The sequence below is a fragment of the Ranitomeya imitator genome, chromosome 3 (assembly GCF_032444005.1).
Source record: "Ranitomeya imitator isolate aRanImi1 chromosome 3, aRanImi1.pri, whole genome shotgun sequence".
Lineage (NCBI taxonomy): Eukaryota > Metazoa > Chordata > Amphibia > Anura > Dendrobatidae > Ranitomeya > Ranitomeya imitator.
Window position 1 is genome coordinate 662,746,962 of NC_091284.1, and position 15,091 is coordinate 662,762,052.

The window sequence follows — 15,091 nt, forward strand, 5'->3', positions numbered from 1 at the left end:
GTTTTGTACTGGAGTCTCTGGGCAATGGGGAGCCAGTGAAGGGATTGACAGAGGGGAGAGGCTGGGGAATAGCGGGGGGACAGGTGGATTAGTCGGGCAGCAGAGTTTAGAATAGATTGGAGGGGTGCGAGAGTGTTAGAGGGGAGGCCACAGAGCAGGAGGTTGCAGTAGTCAAGGCGAGAGATGATGAGGGCATGGACTATGGTTTTTGCAGATTCTTGGTTGAGGAATGAACGGATTCGTGAAATATTTTTGAGTTGAAGTCGGCAGGAAGTGGAGAGGGCTTGGATATGTGGTTTGAAGGAGAGATCAGCGTCAAGGGTTACCCCGAGGCAGCGAGCTTGTGGGACTGGGGAGAGTGGGCAGCCATTTACTGTAATGGATATGTTCGTTGGGGGGGTCACGTGAGATGGGGGAAAGATGATGAATTCTGTTTTGTCCATGTTAAGTTTCAGAAATCTAGCAAAGAAGAAGGATGAAATAGTGGACAGACATTCTTTACTCAAAGAACAAGTGAGAAAAAGTGGATCCCAAGTCCAGAAGGTACTAAAATGTTATAAATTTATTCCAAGTGCAACAATAATAATGATTAAATGTTCAGCAGGAAAACCAGGTAAAGAAAAGGTGTGTCAACCAGAAATTACCACATCCATCATATAATAAAGTGCATAGTGCATAATAATCGTGTCAATTGGGAAGAACAGTAGGTATTGGGTGGAGAGTAAGGCAAATGCAGAATAACTACAAGCCTAGAGCAAAGTGCCCTGTGCATATAAAACTATCCCAATCACTTGGCTCCTTACCCATCATGTGGCTTATCTGGATCCAATCCGTGGAAGCCAACGCGATATTTACCAAAATGAGGTAATACTCTATGGATGAAAAATATAACACCAATATATTTATGAACAATTTTTTGAGGGTTACATACAGTTGTGTAATAAATTTTTCAGATCATTAGTGATGGGCGAGCACTGAAATGCTCAGGCGCTCGTTGCTTGGGTCAACAAATTGGAATACTCAGGAACTAGACGCAAGCAATGAGCCCAATGTAAGTCTGGAGGAAACCCGAGCATTTTTGCCGCGATCACCCCTGCTGGTACTTTTAGGGTGTCACAGCTGTGACCCATGTTGTCAGAGTGTGACGCCACTTTTACAGGCGCACACTAAAACATACAAAAACAAAACCAAAATGGATTTTCCTGGGAAATATGTTAATCAACATCCTTTCCAGGGTAATAATTTGTATGTAAGGCAAAATAAAGACCCCCCCCCAAAAAAAAAAAAAATGTATCTCCACCACTTGGGCCATGTTGACATGTAGCGTTTTTGATGCATTTGTCAAATTTAGCATTGCTTTCAACCAATACAAATGCATTCACAGGGAAATGTCATTGTAACATTTAAAAACTGTAGCTGGCCATGTGGTGTGTGACACATCATCAGACACATCTTGTTTCATTTATGAAGGAGGGACTCTTAAAGTCACAACAGGGGGCATTGATATTCTTAAAGGGTCATTATTAAACAGTGGGTCTCTTATACTGTTATTGCCTATGCAGTGAGTGGCTGGGCTGCAAAAAATTAGGACGCACCACAATACCCCTTTCAAGAGACATACAGGAGGGCCTCCTGAAGAAATGTTCCCATTATAAGAAAGTGGGTCTCACATAGTGTTTACCTATGCATTGAAAGTTACAGGCACCCCAATAAGCCTTTGAGCCCATGTACTTGATGGCCACATGAAAAACAAGTTCACATTATTCATTTTGTACTCCCATACTGTTTGCTTATGCATTGAATGCAAGGCCTGCCCTGCCCCAAATTCACACGCACCCCAATAAGCCTTTGAAATGACGTACTGGATGGCCACATGAAAAACAAGCTCACATTGTTCACTTTGTACTGCTATATTGTTTGTTTATGCATTTAATGCAAGGCTTGCCCTGCCCCAAATTCACAAGCTCCTCAATAAGCCTTTGAAATGTCATACTGGATGGCCACAGGAAAACCAAGTTCACATTATTCATTTGGTACTGCCATACTGTTTGAAAATGCATTGAATGCAAGGCCTGCCATGCCCCAAATTCACACGCACCCCAATAAGACTTTGAAACAACGTACTGGATGGCCACAGGAAAACCAAGTTCACATTATTCATTTGGTACTGCTGTAAGGTTCTAGCAGGTATGTGGGATGCAGTGATGAGCAGGAGGCAGAGCAAGAGTTAAGGTTTTTTTTATTTATATTTATCACAGCAGTAGATACTCCACGCAGGGAGTAAGGGGGTGAAGGTAAATAGACACACAACAAGGGTAATTGGTAATGAAGTAATAACAAAGGGTCAAATAGCGAGTCAACTTATCAGTCTCTGGTTCCTGGATGATGGAGGCTGGAAAGTCCCATGATGGCGCCGTAGGTGAAGTGAGATGTCTCTGAGCCGGTCCTGGAGAAAACTGAAGCATTGTCTCTGAACGGCGACGAAGTATCCTGGTCTTCCTTCATGTGGTCTCGTGGTCCTGGAACGAGGTGCTGACTAAGGGGAGGTCTGAAGCGCCGCAAATGGTGTACAAAGTCCTGGAATGGAGGCCACAGTCTCGCTACTACAAGTTGCATGCACAGTAGGACCGGCAGTTGTCTGGTTAGTACTGTAGAGGTCAGAGAGTAACAGGGAGATGGTATCTGGAGATGCACAGTCTGTATGCGCCGGGGATGGAAGGTTGCAATGCAGGCCTGTCAGTTGGCGTCGGTCAGCGGAGAGGGAGTCAACCTTCTCTTGTCACACACGATGGGTACCCGCCAAAAGCCCCGTTCTCTCGCGCTCAGTCTTTTTTATATCAGACCCGCCCCCAACAGTCAGGTGCCAAGGCCTGCTCTCGTCAGAAAGTCGTCCTTCCCTCAGCAATAATGGTGATAGCCCTGACAGATCCAGCCCGGACACGCGAGAGAGACTACTAACCTGATCCATCTTCCTACACTACCATACTGTTTAATTATGCAGTGAATGCAATGCCTGCCCTGCCCCAAATTTACATGCACCCCAATAAGCCTTTGCAGCCAGGTACTGGATGGCCACTGGAAAACCTAGTTCACATTATTCATTTGTTACTGCCATACTGGTTGATTATGTATTGAATGCAAGGACTGCCCTGCCGCAAAGTAACACGCTCCCCAATAAGCCTTTGAAAAGACATCCTGGATGGTCACATGAAAGCAAAGTTCCCATTATTATAATTTTTAGAAGTCACATAAAGTTTGAAGTGAATACAAGGCCTGTCCCAAATTTACAAGCACTCCAATCAACCAAGGAAGAAATGTAGAGGATGGCCTCCGAAAAACGTTTTCCCAGTTTAAAGGAGCGGGTGTCCTCTACTTGTAATGCACACTAAGTGTATGGGCTGACAAACATTTCCCCCTGGGGGGGTAGGCATTTTTTATAATGGCATCATAAGCACCCTTGACAACAGTAGCGTGGCTGTTGCAGCACGGAACACATTCACCATAGTCATCTACTGGTGGTGTCGTGTCTTAACCCCTCTGTGACCTTAGACGTACTATCCCGTCGAGGTGCCCTGGACTTATCTGACCCTGGACGGGATTGTACGTCATAGCGATCGGCAGCGCTCACGGGGGGAGCGCCGCCGATCGCGGCCGGGTGTCAGCTGCTTATCGCAGCTGACATCCGGCACTATGTGCCAGGAGCGGTCACGGACCGCCCCCGGCACATTAACCCCTGGCACACCGCGATCAAACATGATCGCGATGTGCCGGCGGTGCAGGGAAGCACCGCGCAGGGAGGGGGCTCCCTGCGGGCTTCCCTGAGCCCCCCGCAGCAACGCGATGTGATCGCGTTGCTGCGAGGGTCTCACCTCCCTCCCTGCTTCCTCCAGCCCTGGATCCAAGATGGCCGCGGATCCGGGTCCTGCAGGGAAGGAGGTGGCTTCACAGAGCCTGCTCAGAGCAGGCACTGTGAAGGCTGCAGCGCTGCATGTCAGATCAGTGATCTGACAGAGTGCTGTGCAAACTGTCAGATCACTGATCTGTGATGTCCCCCCCGGGACAAAATAAAAAAGTTAAAAAAAAATTTCCAAATCTGTAAAAAAAAATAAAAAAAAATATTCCAAAATAATGAAAAAAATATATATATTATTCCCATAAATACATTTCTTCATCTAAATAAAAAAAAAAAAAACAATAAAAGTACACATATTTAGTATTGCCGCGTCCGTAACGGCCCGACCTATAAAACTGGCCCACTAGTTAACCCCTTCAGTAAACACCGTAAGAAAAAAAAAAAAAAACGAGGCAAAAAACAACGCTTTATTACCATACCGCCGAACAAATGTGGAATAACACGCGATCAAAAAGACAGATATAAATAACCATGGTACCGATGAAAACGTCATCTTGTCCCGCAAAAAACGAGCTGCCATACAGCATCATCAGCAAAAAAATAAAAAAGTTATAGTCCTGAGAATAAAGCGATGGAAAAATAATTATTTTTTCTGTAAAATAGTTTTTATCGTATAAAAGCGCCAAAACATAAAAAAATGATATAAATGAGGTATCGCTGTAATCGTACTGACCCGAAGAATAAAACTGCTTTATCAATTTTACCAAACGCGGAACGGTATAAACGCCTCCCCCAGTAGAAATTCATGAATAGCTGGTTTTTGGTCATTCTTCCTCATAAAAATCGGAATAAAAAGCGATCAAAAAATGTCACGTGCCGCAAAATGTTACCAATAAAAAACGTCAACTCGTCCCGCAGAAAACAAGACCTCACATGACTCTGTGGACCAAAATATGGAAAAATTATAGCTCTCAAAATGTGGTAACGCAAAAAATATTTTTTGCAATAAAAAGCGTCTTTCAGTGTGTGACGGCTGCCAATCATAAAAATCCGCTAAAAAACTCGCTATAAAAGTAAATCAAACCCCCCTTCATCACCCCCTTAGTTAGGGAAAAATAAAAAAAAATGTATTTATTTCCATTTTCCCATAAGGGCTAGGGTTAGGGCTAGGGTTAGGGCTAGGGTTAGGGCTAGGGCTAGGGTTAGGGCTAGGATTAGGGCTAGGGCTAGGGTTAGGGCTAGGGTTAGGGCTAGGGTTAGGGTTAGGGCTAGGGTTAGGGTTAGGGCTAGGGTTAGGGCTAGGGTTAGGGCTACGGTTAGGGCTAGGGTTAGGGTTGGGGCTACAGTTAGGGTTGGGGCTAAAGTTAGGGTTAGGGTTTAGATTACATTTACAGTTGGGAATAGGGTTGGGATTAGGGTTAGGGGTGTGTCAGGGTTAGAGGTGTGGTTAGGGTTACCGTTGGAATTAGGGTTAGGGGTGTGTTTGGATTAGGGTTTCAGTTATAATTGGGGGGTTTCCACTTTTAAGGCATATCAGGGGCTCTCCAAACACGACATGGCGTCCGATCTCAATTCCAGCCAATTCTGCGTTGAAAAAGTAAAACAGTGCTCCTTCCCTTCCGAGCTCTCCCGTGTGCCCAAACAGGGGTTTACCCCAACATATGGGGTATCAGCGTACTCAGGACAAATAGGACAACAACTTTTGTGGTCCAATTTCTCCTGTTACCCTTGGGAAAATACAAAACTGGGGGCTAAAAAATAATTTTTGTGGGAAAACAAAAAGATTTTTTATTTTCACGGCTCTGCGTTATAAACTGTAGTGAAACACTTGGGGGTTCAAAGTTCTCACAACACATCTAGATAAGTTCATTGAGGGGTCTAGTTTCCAATATGGGGTCACTTGTGGGGGGTTTCTACTGTTTAGGTACATTAGGGGCTCTGCAAACGCAATGTGACGCCTGCAGACCAATCCATCTAAGTCTGCATTCCAAATGATGCTCCTTCCCTTCCAAGCCCTCCCATGCGCCCAAACGGTGGTTCCCCCCACATATCGGGTATCAGCGTACTCAGGACAAATTGGACAACAACATTTAGGGTCCAATTTCTCCTGCTAACCTTGGAAAAATACAAAACTGGGGCTAAAATATAATTTTTGTGGAAAAAAAAATATTTTTTATTTGCACGGCTCTGCGTTATAAACTGTAGTGAAATACTTGGGGGTTCAAAGCTCTCACAACACATCAAGATGAGTTCCTTAGGGGGTCTACTTTCCAAAATGGTGTCACTTGTGGGGGGTTTCTACTGTTTAGGTACATTAGGGGCTCTGCAAACGCAATGTGACGCCTGCAGACCATTCCATCTAAGTCTGCATTCCAAATGGCGCTCCTTCCCTTCCGAGCCCTCCCATGCGCCCAAACGGTGGTTCCCCCCCCCCACATATGGGGTATCAGCGTACTCAGGACAAATTGGACAACAACTTTTGGGGTCCAATTTCTCCTGTTACCCTTGGGAAAATACAAAACTGGGGGCTAAAAAATAATTTTTGTGGGAAAAAAATTTTGTTTTATTTTTATGGCTCTGCATTATAAACTTCTGTGAAGCCCTTGGTGGGTCAAAGTGCTCACCACTACTCTAGATAAGTTTCTTAGGGGGTCTACTTTCCAAAATGGTGTCACTTGTGGGGGGTTTCAATGTTTAGGCACATCAGTGGCTCTCCAAACGCAACATGGCGTCCCATCTCAATTTCTGTCAATTTTGCATTGAAAAGTCAAACGGCGCTCTTTCCCTTCCGAGCTCTCCCATGCGCCCAAACAGTGGTTTACTGCCACATATGGGGTATCAGCGTACTCAGGACAAATTGGACAACAACTTTTGAGGTCCATTTTCTCCTGTTACCCTTGGTAAAATAAAACAAATTGGAGCTGAAGTAAATTTTTTGTGAAAAAAAGTTAAATGTTCATTTTTATTTAAACATTCCAAAAATTCCTATTAAACACCTGAAGGGTTAATAAACTTCTTGAATGTGGTTTTGAGCACCTTGAGGGGTGCAGTTTTTAGAATGGTGTCACACTTGGGTATTTTCTATCATATAGACCCCTCAAAATGACTTCAAATGTGATGTGGTCCCTAAAAAAAAAATGGTGGTGTAAAAATGAGAAATTGCTGGTCAACTTTTAACCCTTATAACTCCCTAACAAAAAAAAAATTTGGTTCCAAAATTATGCTGATGTAAAGGAGACATGTGGGAAATGTTACGTATTAAGTATTTTGTGTGACATATCTCTGTGATTTAATTGCATAAAAATTCAAAGTTTGAAAATTGCAAAATTTTCAAAATTTTCGCCAAATTTCCGTTTTTTTCACAAATAAACGCAGGTACTATCAAAGAAATTTTACCACTATCATGAAGTACAATATGTCACGAGAAAACAGTGTCTGAATCACCAGGATCCGTTGAAGCGTTCCAGAGTTATAACCTCATAAAGGGACAGTGGTCAGAATTGTAAAAATTGGCCTGGTCATTGACGTGCAAACCACCCTTGGGGGTAAAGGGGTTAACAGACATGGAGGAAGGCCTCCGAAAAATGTTTTCCCAGTAGTAGTGGATCTCCTATACTTGTAATGCCCATACACTAAGTGTATGGGCTGAAAAACATTTCACCATGGGGGGGAAACATCAACATAGTGTGTAAACTTTTTTGGCATGGGCATCATAAACACCCTTGAAAACAATAATGTAGTTTCCAACACAGCTGCTGCTGGGAAGGTGCAGGATTTTTGCAGAAATATGGCGGATGAGTCGTTGGATGAAGAGATCATGAAAAGGGGCCTGTGATGGCAGGAATGGGAACATACAGGATTATTAATAGCGGGGGCTATGGGACGCATGAGATCCAGGATCCAGCCTACAATGATTAGTCATTTACCCACCCACAATTAACAGAATGTGTTTGATGCCCGTCAGAAGATCGGTGTAAGAGATGCGCATCTCAAGCTTGGCATAAAAGATGCCCGTGAGAAAAAGGTTGCCAAAGACGCAGGTGTCCATATAAAGGGTAAAGTGCAAGATGCTTAATTCTATAAAGCAACAGATCATTGTTGGAGGAAAACTAAACAAAGTGATGGATGCTCGTTTAAAACTAATTTTCAAGCGGAGTGCAACCGTCATAACTATCAACACACCCGTGGCCCAAGGTTCTTCATCAGGGCCGGACTGGGACCAAAAAACAGCCCTGGCACAAAAAAAATTAACCAGCCCACATACAATGAATTACATACACTTCATATATGATGTACACCGCACACAAGCTGGACAACACAAGCTCATTATATACATATCAAATAGTCACACAGATACACACATACATGTACATAGCACACATGCTGGACAACACAGGCTCGTTACTTACACTTCATATAGTCACACAGACACACACATCATACATGTACACAGCACACATGGTGGACAACACAGGCTCATTACGTACACATTACTCATTATTACACACACACACACACACACACACAAGTATTAGGATAGGTTCACATTGCGTTAGTGGCAGTCCGCTAACGGAATCCGTTACATAGCGCCACTAACGCAATGTAACGGATCCGTTAGCACACCCATTGGCCGCAATGTATCTAACGCATCGCTAACGTATGCCATTTTTGGCATGCGTTAGCGATGTCCCGTTATTTTCTGATGGACCTCAAACGCTGCTTGCAGCATTTTTGGGTCTATTCTCGCTAGTGCAGATCGGGCATCTGCGCTAGCGGGATCGCTAAACACAATCCCTTTTTGTACATTGCGTTAGCGCATTCCGTTAGCGTATGCACTTAAATGATTGCACTAAAGCAATGTGAACCTAGCCTTAACACACACATGTATTACACACAAACACACAAGTATTACACACACGCAAACACTACAGATACCACACACATTACACACACACTACAGATACTGCACACACATTACACACACACTACAGATACTGCACACACATTACACACTGTGACAAAACACTCTGGGATCGCCTTTGCTGGGGTCAAAGGACACGTGGTTTGTGCATTGAATCTGAGGCGTACAGCAGGTTTCTGAGCAGGCTGACCTCAGGTCAGATTTATTAACGTGAAAGCAACACAAAAAACAAAACATAAAAATAAATCCTAGCCTGTCCGGCACTAACTAAACAAATACGTTGCTATCTCAACAACTGGGGGGGCTTCTCCCACCCAGCTAACATCACACAATTCTTGAGCAGAGCTCTTCACTCACGTTTGTCTCACACAGGCAGGCAATCTGTGTGCCCCAGGCAGACACTGGAAACACCCAGCTGGTCATCTTTTATTCCTGCAATCATTAACCCATTAGCACCCTGAAGATACTGAGTGGCCTAATTCACATAGGACAAACACCTGGGAGAGATATATCTGCCTCCAACTACCACACCAGCATGAGTCTTACATATCCCCCCCCCCTTGCTCAGACCACTCCGGTCGAGCAAGAACACTTTTGAAACAGTGCACTCGGGATAGGGCATCGGCGTTCCCCATCTGCACCCCAGGTCTGTGCTCCACCGTAAAAGAGTAAGCCTGCAGGGCAAGGAACCACCGGGTTACCCGACTATTACGGTCCTTGTGGAGGTGCATCCACTTGAGAGGGGCATGGTCTGTGACCAGCCTAAACTTCCTACCAGCCAGGTAATACTTGAGGGAGTCCAGAGCCCATTTAATGGCTAGGCACTCTTTTTCAACCACCGCATACCTCTGCTCATGTACATTCAGTTTCCGACTGAGATAGAGGACCGGGTGTTCGACTCCGTCCCTCACCTGGGAAAGTACAGCTCCGACACCAGTATCAGAGGCATCAGTTTGTACCACAAACTCGCTGCTGAAATCAGGAGTCACTAGTACGGGCTGAGAGCACAAAGCCCGTTTCAGGCTGTGGAAGGCCTCTTCAGCAGCTGAGGTCCATTTTACCATGACGGAACCCTTCCCCTTGGTAAGATCCGTCAAGGGAGTAGCCATGGCTGCAAAATTGGGTATGAACCGGCGATAATAGCCGGCAATCCCCAGGAAAGCCTGCACTTGTTTCTTGTTCACTGGTTGTGGCCAGCCCTGAATTGCCTGTATTTTGTCGATCTGGGGTTTAACCACTCCTCGGCCAATCACGTAGCCCAAGTATCGGGCTTCTTCAAGCCCGATGTGGCATTTCTTGGGGTTTGCCGTTAAACCTGCATCTCGCAGGTCATCAATCACCGCTTGTACCTTCTGGAGATGAGTTTCCCAGTCCATGCTGTAAATTACGATGTCATCCAGGTAGGCAGAAGCGTACTGTCTGTGAGGCCTCAAGACTCGATCCATCAATCTCTGGAACGTTGCGGGAGCTCCGTGAAGTCCAAACGGCATATAGACATACTGGAACAGACCTTCCGGTGTAGCAAATGCCGTCTTCTCTCTGGCCGCCTCGGCCAGAGGAATCTGCCAGTACCCCTTTGTTAAATCCAGGGTCGTAATGTATCGGGCTTTACCAAGCCGGTCGATCAACTCATCGACCCGGGGCATAGGGTACGCAGCATAGGGTACGCATCAAATTTAGAAACTGCATTCAGTTTCCTAAAGTCATTACAAAACCGGATGGAGCCATCCGGTTTAGGTATCAACACAATTGGACTGGACCAGGCGCTGTGTGACTCCTCAATGACTCCTAAGTCCAACATTGCCATCACTTCCCGGGAGACGGCTTCACGGCAGGCTTTCGGAATCCGGTAGGGCTTCACATGAACAGTGACGCCAGGCTCTGTGACAATCTCATGTTTCACCAACTTAGTCCGGCCAGGTTTTTCGGAGAAAAACTTTCGGTTCTGTAACAAAAATTGCTTAACCTCAGATTTTTGTCGTTCTGAGAGAGTCTCAGCAACCTGCACCTCTGGTACAGTAGGTGAACAAACCGGACGGGGCAGATCCGCCGTTAGGGCAGAGCGGTCTTTCCAGGATTTTATCAGATTCACATGATAAATCTGTTCCGGTTTTCTCTTACCCGGCTGGTACACTTTATAGTTCACTTCACCAACTCTTTCTCGGACCTCAAATGGGCCCTGCCATTTCGCCAGGAATTTACTATCCACCGTAGGGATTAGGACCAACACCCTATCGCCGGGTGCAAATGTACGGACCTTAGTGCCTCTATCATAACTTTGCCTCTGGGCTCCCTGGGCCTGTAACATATGGTCCCTAACAATGGGCATGACAGCGGCAATACAATCCTGCATTTGTGTTACATGGTCGATCACCGTTTTAAAGGGAGTGACTTGACCTTCCCAGGTTTCTTTTGCGACGTCCAGCAGTCCCCGGGGACGATGGGCGTACAACAGTTCGAAAGGCGAAAACCCTGTGGAAGACTGGGGAACTTCCCTAATGGCAAACAGCAAATAGGGTAACAAGTAATCCCAGTTCTTCCCATCTTTGTCTATCACCTTCCGGAGCATCTGTTTTAAGGTTTTGTTGAAGCGCTCAACCAGGCCATCTGTTTGAGGGTGATAGACAGACGTACGCAACGGGTCTATTTGTAAGAGCCTGCAGAGCTCCTTCATTACCCTCGACATAAAGGGAGTCCCCTGGTCGGTGAGTATCTGTTTTGGAATTCCCACCCGACTAAACACTTGTACCAATTCCTTGGCAATCGTCTTGGTAGCTGTGTTACGCAAAGGGACGGCTTCCGGGTAACGAGTGGCATAGTCCATGATGACGAGGATATGTTGGTGCCCACGTGCGGATCGGGGAAGGGGCCCAACCAAATCCATCCCAATTCTCTCAAAAGGGACCTCGATGATAGGAAGGGGTACCAAAGGGCTACGGAACTGAGATTTAGGGGCCGCGATTTGGCACTCTGGACAGGACTCACAATAGTTACGCACATCACAATGTATTCCAGGCCACACAAAACAATGCAATATCCTTTCTGTGGTTTTCTGTACCCCCAGATGTCCCCCCATTATATGTCCGTGGGCCAAATCCAGTACCTTCCGCCGATAAGGTTTGGGTACCACTAACCGTTGCACTGTGTCTTCCCCTTTTTTTTCTACCTGGTAGAGCAAATCATTTTCAAGAACCATATACGGGTACGCTAGCCTAGTGTCAGGTTCTACGGGTACCCCATCTATCATTTTTACATTTTTCCTAGCCGGAGTTAGGGTAGGATCTTTCATTTGCTCGCTGTGGAAGTCATCCACCTGGACTCCCAAATCTGGCAGGCAGGGTGCCGGATGGCTGTCTGCCTCCGCCTCTCTCTGAGGTTCCTCAGTTTCCTCTGTTTCCCCCGCCATGACGGAGAAGGGGTACTGAAGGTTAGATTCACCAACCTCCCCAGCAACATCTTCCTGTGGGGTCTCCTCTAGGGACTCGGGACCTCCAGATGGCATTGGAGAAGATTCACGGGTACAGCTACCATGAAGGAGCAACTGATTCTCCCACAACTGCCAGAAATAGGGAAAATCCCTGCCCAGGATTACATCCTGTAACAATGCGGGGACGAGTCCCACTTTGTGCTGCACTGACCCATAGGGAGTAGAAATCCATATGACCGCTGTTAAGTACGAGCGGGTGTCACCATGCACACACGTCACAGAAAACTTGTCAGACGGACCAGACGGAAGTGCCACCAGACTAGCTTTCACCAGAGTCACCACACTTCCAGAGTCTAGTAATGCCACAACATTTTTCCCATCAACAGATAATTCACACAGGTGTTTCACTGTATCATTTTGACCTGCATTCACACTCACTAGCTGTGTAACCAAAGACATGCGTTTTCTAGAGTCTATAACGTCGCACTGCATGGGTTCAGCGGTAACAGGACAGTTCGCAGAAACATGACCCTTCTCATGGCAGCGGAAACACCTAACAGGTCCCCTACTGAGACCACCGTCCAATACTCTTGGTCTCGGAGTGCGAGCAGTCCCGGACTCCTCCCCCACAGTTTTAAGCGATTTTCCTTCACCCGTGGTCCCTGGAACAGTCTTACCGGTTCCACGAGGAGGAGGCACAGACCGGGGGTTGGCGGTGTCGTCGGGAAGTCCTTCTGCCACGGAATAACGCTCAACCAACTCCACAAGTTGATCCGCTGTCGTGGGATTTCCTTGGCTTACCCACCTTTTCAGCGCTGGGGGTAGTACTCTCAGGTACTTGTCCAGGACAACCCGCTGGATTATTTCGGGTATTGTCAGTACCTCGGGTTGCAGCCATTTGTTTGTCAAGTAGATCAGGTCGAACATCTGGGACCTCGGCGGTTTATCTTGCTGGTATGTCCACTGGTGTACCCTCTGTGCACGGACAGCCGTCGTCACACCCAGCCGGGCCAGGATCTCAGCTTTCAGCTTCTCAAAGTCCTGAGCGACCTCCGGGTCCAAATCATGGTAAGCTTTTTGGGCCTCGCCGGAGAGAAACGGGGCAATCAAATCGGCCCATTGTGCCTTCGGCCACTTCTCTCTCAATGCCGTCCGCTCAAACGTTGTCAGGTATGCCTCGACGTCATCTTCTGCAGTCAGCTTTTGCCAGTATCGACTCACATGGATCCTTCTGGACTCTGCTTCCGGGTCAGCGTCAGGCATGCTCACCAGGCGCTGCGCCACCTGTTGGAGAAGTTGGCGGTCTGCAACCGTCATGTCCAGTAACTCCTTCAGCTGTGCGGCCATCAAGCGATTAGCTTCGTGCTGTGCGGCAGTGGCCTGCTGCTGTACGGCAGTGGACTGTACTAAGGCTTTCACCACGTCTTCCATGCTGTCGCCTGTGCCACGGTATGCCCGTATTCTCCACCACAATGTGACAAAACACTCTGGGATCGCCTTTGCTGGGGTCAAAGGACACGTGGTTTGTGCATTGAATCTGAGGCGTACAGCAGGTTTCTGAGCAGGCTGACCTCAGGTCAGATTTATTAACGTGAAAGCAACACAAAAAACAAAACATAAAAATAAATCCTAGCCTGTCCGGCACTAACTAAACAAATACGTTGCTATCTCAACAACTGGGGGGGCTTCTCCCACCCAGCTAACATCACACAATTCTTGAGCAGAGCTCTTCACTCACGTTTGTCTCACACAGGCAGGCAATCTGTGTGCCCCAGGCAGACACTGGAAACACCCAGCTGGTCATCTTTTATTCCTGCAATCATTAACCCATTAGCACCCTGAAGATACTGAGTGGCCTAATTCACATAGGACAAACACCTGGGAGAGATATATCTGCCTCCAACTACCACACCAGCATGAGTCTTACAACACACACTACAGATACTGCACACACAAGTATTACACTACAGATACCGCACACACATTACACACTACAGATACCGCACACACATTACACACTCACACTACAGATAACCCACACACATTACACACACTACAGATACCGCACACATATTAAACACACACACTACAGATACCGCACACACAAGCATTACACTACAGATACCACACACACATTACACACTAGATACCGCACACACATTACACACACACTACAGATATCGCACACACATTACACACACACACTACAGATATTGCACACACATTACACACACACTACAGATACCACGTACACAAGTATTACACTACAGATACCGCACACACATTACACACACACACTACAGATGCCGCACACATTACACACACACTACAGATACCGCACACACATTACACACACCACTAGCGGACACAGTCCGAAAAGGGCCCCTGTGCAAGAACAATATATGGGCCCTTTGCAGCCCGAGAACTCCTAAAAAAGTGAAATTGCACTTGCTTTCGAGTGAGAAATGGGCCCCCTTACCTCTTGGACCCTTGTGCAGCCGCACAGGTTGCACCAATGGTATGTCCGCCCCTGACACACACTACAGATACCGAACACACAAGTATTACACTACAGATACCGCACACACATTACACACACACTACAGATACCGCACACACATTACACACACACTACAGATACCGCACACACAAGTATTACACTACAGATACCGCACACACATTACACACACACTACAGATACCATGCACTCATGTATTACACACTCACACACACACACACACACACACACACTTCTGTGGTGCAGAGCAGACTGATGTCCATGTGCAGCTCTTCAGGTCCTCCTGCTCACAGACAGCAGCAGCAGCCCTGTCCCGGCACCTCCCCCGGTCTCTCTTTCTCTGCCCAGAATGAAAGCAGATCAGAGCAGGAG